Source organism: Trichechus manatus, unplaced genomic scaffold (genome assembly GCF_000243295.1).
Source record: "Trichechus manatus latirostris isolate Lorelei unplaced genomic scaffold, TriManLat1.0 scaffold00027, whole genome shotgun sequence".
In the NCBI taxonomy this organism is placed as follows: domain Eukaryota; kingdom Metazoa; phylum Chordata; class Mammalia; order Sirenia; family Trichechidae; genus Trichechus; species Trichechus manatus.
Genome location: NW_004443963.1, coordinates 20,656,236 through 20,667,891, shown reverse-complemented (window position 1 = coordinate 20,667,891; position 11,656 = coordinate 20,656,236). Strand labels below are relative to the sequence as shown.

Sequence of the window (11,656 nt, the reverse complement as noted above, 5' to 3'; positions counted from 1 at the left end):
AGTTTGTGAATAGGGAAGAATTCTTGAGAATCAAAGGACACTATTACTACCCAAAAATTATACCTCCTCAGCAATCTATTTGAGTTACCTGGGAAAATCCTAAACAGAGGATGGAAGGAAAATGTAAATAAATAAACACATAAAGTAATGAACAATAAAAGCCTAAATATATTGAATATTTGAACAGTTAAAATAATTTATAATAATTTCTCTGAATAGCAGATGCAGATTAAACAGAAGTCAGAAGTCAGTGATGAGAAACAGCACAGTAACAACATTCATTCGGCTGGGACTGACTGATGACCCTCAGCTACAGGTTCTGATTTTTATCTTTCTCTTGTTCACCTACATGTTGGGTGTAACTGGGAACCTGACCATCATCACACTCACCTTTGTGGATTCCCACCTGAAAACACCTATGTACTTTTTCTTAAAATTTTTTCCTTCTTAGAGATTTCATTCACCTCTACTTGTATTCCTAGATTCCTGTATAACACAGCAACAGGTGACAAGGTCATTACCTATAATGCCTGTTTCATCCAAGTATTTTTTACTGACCTCTGTGGAGCAACAGAAGTTTTCCTCCTGGCTGCCATGTCCTATGACCTCTATGTGGCCATCTGCAAACCCTTGCATTATGTGACCATCATGAGCAGCAGAGTCTGCAGGATTCTCATTATCTGTTGTTGGATGGCTGGTTTATGTGTAATAATCCCACTTCTAAGCCTTTGTTTAAATCTGGAATTTGGTGACTCTAACGTGCTTGACCATTTCGCCTGTGATGCATTTCCCCTTGTGAAAATCTCATGCGAAGATACACGGATTATAGAACAGTTATCATCTGTGCTGTGCTGAACCTAATTTTGACTCTTGTGTAGTTCTGTCATACGGTAGTATCATAAGGACAATATTTAGATTCCCTTCTGTCCAACAAAGGAAAAAGGCCTTTTCAACTTGTTCTTCCCACAGGATTGTAGTTTTCATCACCTATGGTACCTGCTTTTTCATCCATATGAATCCTACAGCAAAGGAAGAAGTGATTATTAATAAAGTGGTTTCACTTCTTATTTCTTCTGTTTCACCAACGTTGAACCCATTTATTTATACCCTGAGGAATCATCTACTTAAGAAAGGTTTCAAGGACTCATTTAAAATACCAAGTAAAATAAGGTTAATTTATTTAATTTTTAAAGATTAGATCAATGGCCCCAGACATTTTCTCCCTGAAGTTTACAACCTTATTTGTTTTTTTAATCACCTATGAATCCCTGGTGCCATAGTGGTTAAGAGCTCGGTTGCTAACCAAAAAGGTCAGCAGTTTGAATCCACCAGCCATTCCTTGAAAATCCTATGGAACAGTTCAGCTCTGTCCTACGGGGTCTCTGTGAGTCGGAATCAAATCGATGGCAACAGGTACAGGTACAGGTATACTTCAGCAACATTTCTCAACACTTCTGTAAAATAGCTTCCATGGACCCTGGTTAACACATTTTCTTATTTTTGTTTTCTAAAGCAATGTCTGAAAATGTTTTGCATCTCATTAAGAGAACATATAAATAGATTTCTCAAAAACCAATTTTTCTGGAATGAAAAATTGATAATATTAAATTTTAAGATATAATAAAAGCCATTACTCTAATCTGGAAAATATAGGGTAAAATTCATTGTTTTGCTCAAATATATATAGTAATGATATCCAAACACATGAAATAAGAGTAATTTTAAAAGGATTGAAATTCTAAAAAGGATGACTCATGGCATAACTGAACAACAGTTTAGAAAGAGAATAACAGTACTTTCCATACTGAGAAATTAGAGAATTATGGAAACCTGAAGTATTACTATTACAAACTCATAGAAATGCTGAATTAAATTTAATAAAATATTCTTTTGAATCTATAGCTGAAAGCATTGCGAAGTTGTAAATTGATGGTGTTAGAAATAAAGATGCAATTAAAAACAGAGCAACCATCTGTAAGTTGACTGGTAGATGCTCAGGCAATCATAGGCTGGAGGATGAGAGTGAGGTGGGGGGGAGTGCATTATGGATCCCAGGGATGTAGGATTAAAGTCTCAGGCTCAATGTGATGAGAGCACTTGGAATGACTCAATAGCATAAAGTCAAAACTGTCGAATTGTTGCACTCTTAATGAAAGTTTGGATTATATCCATGCTCATTTTGGCAGAAAGATTAAACTTTTTTTTCTGAAAAATATTGTCTGCCCCTTTTAAGGCTATGTGACATGGGAAAAATACTCTCAAGTGTATTTAATGCATCAAGTGTATTAATCACAAATTAAGCTTTTGCAGTCGAAATTCTCTCATACTAAATTATTAGATACAAAAAATTGGAAAAGTCACACAAATATAATTCATTGGAAATTAAGGTATTGACTTCTATTTAACTAATTACTATCCAGAATCTAACGAAATGCAGACACTATATTACAAATTATTTGGAGCATTGAAAAAGCTATACTCAGAAGGATTTCTGTTATCATAAATACATTCATTACTTACAAAAATGTAAACTAGACTAAAAGAGAAGAGCTTATTCTAATAAATGTGAAAGAAAGTAAAAAATAAAAGTGGGAATTGTAACTTACTAAAGGTAGAAAATGAAATCAATTAAATAAGTTAAAGAAATTCAAAAACCATTCTTTGAAAATTCAAATAGCATAAATAAGCCCCATCCCAATGAAAGAGAATGAATAAATAGCAGATATTCAATACTTCTTTGGAAGATCTTGCAAATGCAATAAGATGAGAAGAAAAAATAATCGATATAAATATGGGAAATAACATGAAACTATTGCATTTAAGTGATTATAAAGTCTTATTTTATTCCCATTTTACTTTTCTGAAGTGGAGATATGTCACCATAGAATAGCATCTGGAATCGTTCAGAGTTGAATTGACAACATTTTCTTTCAGTTAGTGGCACATAAAATAATGACATGTCTTACGATGGATGGTGCCTTAAAATTGATTAATTGTAGCATATCCTTTTTCCCCTGAAGGCATTCTTACATATCCAGAAAACTCAAGAAACTCCAATAAGAAGCTGGTAGAATTAATAGAAGAATTTTGTACCCTGGCTGAACAAATGGAAAACACTGAAAAAAAAATAGACTCTTTGTAATAGCAATAAGCATCTACAAATCAATGAGCAAATATATTTCTATCATTAATGTTGTAATCGTTTAGTTGCCAAGAGAATAAACTAAACATAAAAGGCACAGAGCACATACAAAAAAAAACTATAAAATCTTTTAAGAGAAAATAAAATATAATTTAAACAAAAGAACAGCAATCAATATTCTTAAATGAGAATTAATAATATAAGCATGTGTATGTTTGTGTACATGTATATAGTATTGTAGAAATATTTATTCTCTTATTCATTTTTTAAAATTTTATTCATTTATATATATTCACCAAGCATATAAGATATTAAAGGAAGACATGTTTTAATTCAGGTTATCTGCAGCAGGAATAAGTGATTCAATCAGAGAGAAAAAATGGTGGAATGAGACAAAAAATATCAAAACAAAACATTGATCATATTATCCCATTTATATTTATGGGCTTGGGTATATATAGTTGGATATGGATAGGGTGTGGATAAAAAAACTTTTTTTTTTCAGATGGATTTCCATCTACTGAATGGAGGTACCATCGAGTTGGTTCCAACTCATAGTGACCCCTTGTATAACAGAAGGAAACATTGCCTGGTCCTGTGCCATCCTCCAATCTTTGCAATGTTTGAGCCCACTGTGGAATGTCAAATATTTGTTGCCAAGTTAGAAAAAAAATCAGTTTCAGAATAAGTTCAGCAACAGATTCATGCATATGAAATTATTCAATGTGCAACAAAAGTACAATTTGGTGGGTAAAGGATGGTCCTTTCAATAAATGATGCCGGAACATCTAGATATTTTCATAGAGAAAAATAAATTTTCTTATATCATAAAATGCACAACAATTATTTTGAGATGAATCATAAGCTTAAGGGTGAAAATGAAAATAATAACTTTTCTAGAAGAATCTATAGGACTACTTTAATGATCTTTGGGTTAAAAAAAGATTTCTTAGGACAAAATTGCATTAGCCATAAAAGAAAAAATTGACACTGTGTACTTCATTAAAATTAAAACATTTTAAACAGTAATATCATTAAGAAACCACTGCAAAATTATATATATACGCACATATAATGCATATGTAAGCCAACCAAAAAACCAAACTCATTGCCACCGAGTTGATTCCAACTCACGGTGATCCTGTAGGACAAAGTAGAACTGTCCCTCAGGGTTTCCAAGGAGCAGCTGGTGGTTTCGAACTGCCAACGTTTTGGTTAGCAGCTGAGCTTTTAACCGCTACACCACCAGGGCTCCATGTATACATATATATACGTATATATGTATTTTTTCATGTCTTGAAGAATTCAACAAAGAAAAGAAAAGCAATTTAAAAAAAGGACAAAAACTTAAGTAAGCACTTCACAAAAGTGGATATTTAAATATGAAAAGATTCACAAAATCATTACTCATCAAGAAATGTGAATTAAAACTACAATGAGAAACAAATACACATCCAACAGAATAGCACTTTCAACTGACAATTACACTGTTGGTGAAGAAGTGAAGCAATTGTGTCCCTTATAAACTGCTGATTGCAGGATTAATTGGTTCAATCACTTTAGTAAACTTTTTGGCCATACATATGAATGTTAAATTTATGCCTATCGTAGTACCCCAAAATGTCACTCCTAGGTTTATTCCAAGGCAAAAGAAAAAAATACCATTTATATTCAGAAAACCTCATGTACAAGAATATTCTTAACAGCAGTATTCAAAATAGTCAAAAAATAGAAACTTGAATTGTTTCTATGAGTTGTTTCTTTTTAATTGTTTAATAGTATTTTGATTATATCATCAATAATAAAATAAATAAAAGTATATAGTCATGCATATACAGCAATTAAAAAGAAAACACTACTCATGAACAAAACAACATGGATGAATCTTGAAGACATTATGGTTGATCAAAGAATTCAGAGACATACTGTAAGACTCCATTTATAAGAAGTTAAAAAAAAAGCAAAAGCAATCATTGGTGATAAAAGTTAAAATAGTGGTTATTTCTGTGGGGTTATTCCTGTGGCACTTATGAAAGGGGAACAAGGGAATCTTTTGAAGTAGTGAAAATGTATTTTTCTCTTGATTCTTGATTTACATGGTAATTATACTAGTGTAAACACAAGTAAAATTCATTGAGATTTATACTTTTTATTTATGCACTTACTGTAAACTTTACCAAAATTTTAAAAAAAAGAAAACCTAGAAATGCTATTTATAATAACAACATAGGAACCAGGAATACTTCAAACAAAATATTCAGAACAAAAATACCCAGAATTTCAGAATGGAGAAAACTATAGTTTTATTATTTAGTCATTAAAATAACAAACACTATTTTGACCCAGAATGTATACTTCTGGAAATTATTCTAACAAGTGTACAAGATTCTTATCAGACGTCTTTTTCAGAATTTTTTTTTTTTTATTGTGAGAAATGAAGGTAAATCTACATTTGTTTTAGATATTGGTGAAACATAAAGAAAAAGATTTAACACTAGTGAAAATTTATAAAAGAACATGAATTTATAGCAAAAGAAAATTGATTTAAAAATGTGATTAACCATGAAGATGCTGAAAATAAATTGCAATAAATGGTTCATGTATAATTATATGTACGTTAATTTATGATACATGTAGAGGTTTAAGAACACTTGACAAGTTATGTATCTAATTATACAAATTGTTGTTAATGTATTCTTACTTTTAAATAAACCCTACCTGTAGCCATGGAGTTGATTCTGACTCATAGCGACCCTATAGGAGAGAGTAGAACTGTCCAATAGGGTTTCCAAGGAGCAACTGGTGGGTTTAAACTGCCAACTTTTTGGTTAGCAGCAGCACTCTTAACCAGAAATACTATTTATAAAATATTTTGCTATATTTGTATAAATAAATGTCTATAAGTGTATAAACTATAATATAAGCAGTATGTTGTTGTTGTTGTTATGTGCCTTCAATCGGTTCTGACCCATAACGACCCTATGTACAACAGAACAAAATACTGCACCGTCCTGCACCCTGATCACAATCATTCCTATGTTTGATTCCAGTGTTGCAGCCACTGTGTCAGTCCATCTCTTTGAGGGTCTTCCTCTTTTTCACTGACTCTCTACTTTATAAAACATTATGTTCCCCTCCAGGTACCGGTAGCTCCTGATAACCTATGCAAAATACAAGAGACAAAGTCTCACCATTCTCCCTTCCAAGGAGCACTCTGGCTGGACTTCTTCCAAGACAGACTTGTTAACTCTTCTGACAGTCCATGGTATATTCAATATTCTTTGCCAACACCATAATTCAAAAGCTTCAATTTTTCTTCAGTCTTCCTTATTCGTTGTTCAGCTTTCAAATGCATATGAGGTGATTGAAAATATTATAGGTTGGGTCAGGCACACCTCAAACTAACATCTTTGCTTTTCAATGCTTAAAAGAAGTCTTTTGCCATCTAGGTCAACTAGCATAACAAAGTTTTTTAAGAAAATGTTCTGCATCCCACTTTGGTGAGTAGCATCTGGGGTCTTAAAAGCTAGGAAGCAGCCATCTAAGATGCATCAATTGGTCCCAACCACCTGGAGTAAAGGAGAATGAAGAACACCAGAGACACAAGGAAAGTATTAGCCCAAGAGACAGAAAGGACCACATAAACCAGAGACTTCATCAGCCTGAGAACAGAAGAACTAGATGGTGCCAGGCTACCACCAATGACTGCCCTGACAGGGAATACAACAGAGAGTCCCTGATGGAGTAGGAAAAGGTGGGGTGCAGAACTCAAATTCTAGTAAAAAGACCAGACTTAATGGTCTGACTGAGACTGGAGGAACCCCAAAAAGCATGGTCCCCTGACTCTCTGTCAACCCAGAACTAAAACCATTCCTGAGGCCAGCTCTTCAGTCAAAGATTAGACTGGACTATGGGACATAAAATGATACTTGAGAAGAGTATCATTAGCTCAAGTAGATACTTGAGATTAAATGGGAAGCTCCTGTCCGGAGGTGAGATGAGAAGGTGGAGAGGGTCAGGAGCTGGTTGAATGGACACGGGAAATCAGGGGTGGGAAGGAGGAGTGTGCTGTCACAGTATAGGGAGAACACTTAGGGTCACATAACAATGTATGTATAAATTTTTGTATGAGAGACTAACTTGAATTGTAAACTTTCACTAAAAGTACAATAAAAAAAAGATAAAGATAAAAAAGACGTCTTTTGCAGCAGATTTGCCCAATGCAACATGTCCTTTTTTTTTATTACTGTGCTTTAGATGAAGGTTTACAGAGCAAATTAGTTTCTCAGTAAACAATTAATACACATATTGCTTTGTGATATTGGTTGCCAACACCAGGATGTGTCAACACTCTCCCCTTCTCAGCCTTGAATTTCCCATTACCAGCTTTCATGTCCCCTCCTGCCTTCTCATCCTTGCCCTTGGGCTTGTTTGTCCATTTAGTCTCATTTTGTTTTATGGGCCTGTCTAATCTTTGGCTGAAGGGTGAACCTCGGGAGTGACTTCACTACTCAGTTAAAAGGGTGTCCGGGGGCCATACTCTTGAGGTTTCTTCAGTATTTATAGACCAGCAAGCCTGGTGTTTTTGTTTTTTGCATTTGAATTTAGTTCTACATTTTTCTCCCGCTCTGTCCAGGACCATCTACTGTGATCCCTGCCAGAGCAGTTGGTGGTGGTAGCCAGGTACCATCTACACCATCTAGTTGGGCTGAACTCAGTCCATTGGAAGTTGTGGTACTTGTGCTCCATTAGTCCTTTGGACTAATCTTTCCCTTGTGTCTTTGGTTTTCTTCACTCTTCCTTGCTCCAGACTGGGTGGGATCAGTAAAGTATCTTAGATGGTCGCTCACGAACTTTTGAGATTCCAGACGCTACTCACCACAGTCAGATGTAGAAAATTTTCTTTATAAACTATGTTATGCCAATTGAGCTAAATATCCCCAGAGACCATGGTCCCCAGGCCTCAGCCCAGTAATTTATTCCTTCTTGCCTTGGTCAAGCTGTGCTGACTTCCCCAGTATTGTGTACTGTCTTACCCTTCATAAAAGTTACCACTTATCTATTATCTAGTAAGTGTTTTTCCCTCCCCATGCCTCTCCTCCCTGGCAACCATCAAAGATTGTTTCTTTCTGTGTGGAACCCTTTTCATGAGTTTTTATAATAGTGGTCTTGTACAGTACTTGTCCTTTTGTGACTGACTTATTTCACTCAGCATAATGCCCTCCAGATTCTTCCATGTTGTGAGATGTTTCCAAGATTCATCATTGTTCTTTGTCGTTGTATACTATTCCATTGTGTGTATGTACTGTAATTTGTTTATCCATTCATCTTTTGATGGGCACTTAAGTTGTTTCCATCTTTTTGTTACTGTGAATAATGCTAAAATGAACGTGGTGTGCATATGCCTGTTTGTTAACGGCTCTTATTTCTCTAGGATATATTCCTAGGAGTAGGATAGTTGGATCATATGGTATTTCTAAGTCTAGCTTTTAAGGAAGCACCATATCGTTGTCCAAAATGGCTGTTCCATTTTGCATTCCCACCAGCAGTGAGTAAAAGTTCCAATCTCCCTGCAGCCTCTCTAACGTGTTCTTTTCTGCTTTTTTTATTTGTGCCAGAAATGTCAGGGTGACATGGTATGTCATCGTAGTTTTGATTTGTATTTCTCTAATGGCTAGTGATTGCGAGCATTTCCCTGTGTGTCAGCCACCTGAACGTCTTCTTGAGTGAAGGGTCTGTTCATATCCTTTGCCCATTTTTTAATTGGATTATTTGTCTCTTTGTTATAGAGGTGTTAGATTTTCCTACAGATTTTAGAGATTAGACCTTTGTCAGATTTGTCATAGCCAAGATTTTTTTCCCAGTCTGTAGGTTCTATTTTTACTCTTTAGGTGAAGCCTTTTGATGAGCATAAGTGTTTAACTTTTAGAAGATCCCAGTTATCTAGCTTATCTTCTCGGGTTTATGTATTGTTAGTTATGGTTTGAATCCTGTTTATGCCATGTATCAGGGCCTCTAGCATTGACCCTATTTTTTCTTCTATGATCTTTATAGTTCTGGGGTTTATATCTAGGTCTTTGATACATTTTGAATTAGTTTTTGTGTATGATGTGAGGTATGGGTCCTGGTTCATTTTGTTTGCAAATGGACACCCAGTTTTCCAGCACTATTTGTTAAAAAGACTGTCGTTTCCCTATTTAATGGACTTTGGGCCTTTGTCGAAGATTAGGTGACCACAGGTGGATGGATTTACATCTGGGTTCTCAGTTTTGTTCCATTGGTCAATGTGTCTGTCGTTGTATCAGTACCACGCTGTTTTGACTCCTGTAGCTGTGCAGTAGTAAGTTCTGAGGTCAGGTAGTGTGAAGCCTCCTACTTTATTGTTCTTCTTCAATAGTGCTTCACTTATCCAGGGCCTCTTTCCTTTCCATATAAAGTTAACGATTAGTTTTTCCATCTCATTAAAGAATGCTATTGGTATTTGGATCAGGATTGTATTGTATTTGTAGACTGCTTTGGGTAGAATTGACATTTTCACAATGTTGAGTATAACTATTGATGAGCATAGTATGTTTTTTCATTTATGGAGGTCTCGTTTGGTTTCTTGCAGTAATGTTTTGTAGTTTTCTTTATATAGGTCTTTTACATCACTGGTTAGATTTATTCCTAAGTAGTTTTTTTTCTGGAGGCTATTATAAATGGTATTGCTTTCCTGATGTTCTTTTCATCATTCTCTTTATTGGTATATAGGAAGCCAACTGATTTTTGTATGTTTATCTTGTATCCTGCCACTCTGCTCCATCTTTCTATTAGTTCCAGGAGTTTTCTTGTGAAGTCTTTTGGTTCTGTATGTATAGTATCATATCATCCACAAATAGGGACAGTTTTACTTCTTTCATACCAATTTGGATGCTCTTTTATTTCTTTTCCTTGCCTTATTGCTCTAGCAAGGACTTCCTGATGATGTTAAATAAGAGCAGTGATAAAGCGCATCCTTGTTTTGTTCCTGTTTTCGGGGGGAGTATCCTGATGCCTGGTTCTTCCACATACAGTTCAGCTTCTCAGATTATTTGCTCAGTATAAAGACATAATAAGCATGGTGAAAGGATACAACCCTGATGCACATCTTTCCTGATTTTAAACCAGGCAATATCCCTTTGTTCTTTGTTCTGTTCGAAAGACTGCCTATTGGTCTATGTACAGGTTCCACACGAGTGCGATTAAGTGTTCTGGAATTTCCATTCTTCATAATATTATCCATAATGTGTTATGATGCACACAGCTAAATGCCTTTGCATAGTCAATAAAACACAGGTAAACATCTTTCAAGTATTCTCTGCTTTCAGCCAACATCCATCTGACATCAGCAATGATATACTTCATTGCATATGCTCTTCTGAATCCCACTTGAATTTCTGGCAGTTTTCTGTCTATGTACTACCGCAACAGTTTTTTTAATTATCCCTCAGCAAAATTTTTCTTGTGTGTAGTTTTAATGATATTGTTTGATAATTTCCACATTCTGTTGGATCACTTTTCTTTAGAAAGGGCACAAATATGGATCTCTTCCAGTCGCTTGGCCAGGTTGCTGTCTTCTAAATTTTTTGTCATAGATGAGTGAGCTCTTCCAGTATTGCATCTGTTTATTGAAACATCTAAATTGGTACTCAGATAATTCCTGGAACTTTGTCTTTTTGTCAATGTCTTCAATGCATCTTGGACTTCTTCCTTCAGTACCACAGATTCTTGATCATATGCTTCCTTCTGAAGTGGCTGAACGTTGACCAATTCTTTTTATGCGGTGACATGGCGTATTTCTTCCATCTTCTTTTGATGCTTCCTCTGTCTTTGAATATTTTGCCCATAGAATCCTTAAAAATTGCAACTCGAGGCTTGAATTTTTTCTTCAGCTCTTTCATCTTGAGAAATATTGAGTGTGTTCTTCCCTTTTGGTTTTCTAACTCCAGGTCTTTGCACATTTCATTATAATACTTTGTGTTCTTCAGCCACCCTTTGAAAACTTCTGTTCAGCTTTTACTTCATCGTTTCTTCCATTTGCTTTAGCTACTCTATGTTTAAGAGCAAGTTTAAGAGTATCATATGACAACCATTTTGGTCTTTCCTTTCTTTCTTGTTTTTTAATGACCTTCTTCTTACTTCGTATATGACGTCCTTGATGTCATCCCACAACTCTTCTGGTCTTCGGTTATTAGTGTTCAATGCATCAAATCTCTTCCTGAGATGGTCTCCAAATTCAGGGGGGATATACTCAAGGACTTGTTTTAAATTCCTTCTGCTTCAACTTAAACTTTCATATGAGCAATTGATGGTCTGTTTCGCAGTCTGCCCCTGGCCTTATTCTGATTAATGATATTAAGCTTTTCCATAGTTTATTTCCACAGACAGAGTCAATTTCATTTCTGGGTTTTCCATCCAGTGAGGTCCACATGTATATTCAGCGTTTATATGGTTGAAAAAAGGTATTTGCAATGAAAAAAATGTTGGTCTTGTAAA

The 11,656-nt window shown here is 35.1% G+C and overlaps 1 pseudogene; it reads left to right on the top strand.

Annotated features, from left to right (window-relative positions):
- Window positions 1-253: 253 nt before the first annotated feature.
- On the top strand, window positions 254-1,198 carry LOC101350956 (olfactory receptor 6C2-like; annotated as a pseudogene).
- Window positions 1,199-11,656: the final 10,458 nt, after the last annotated feature.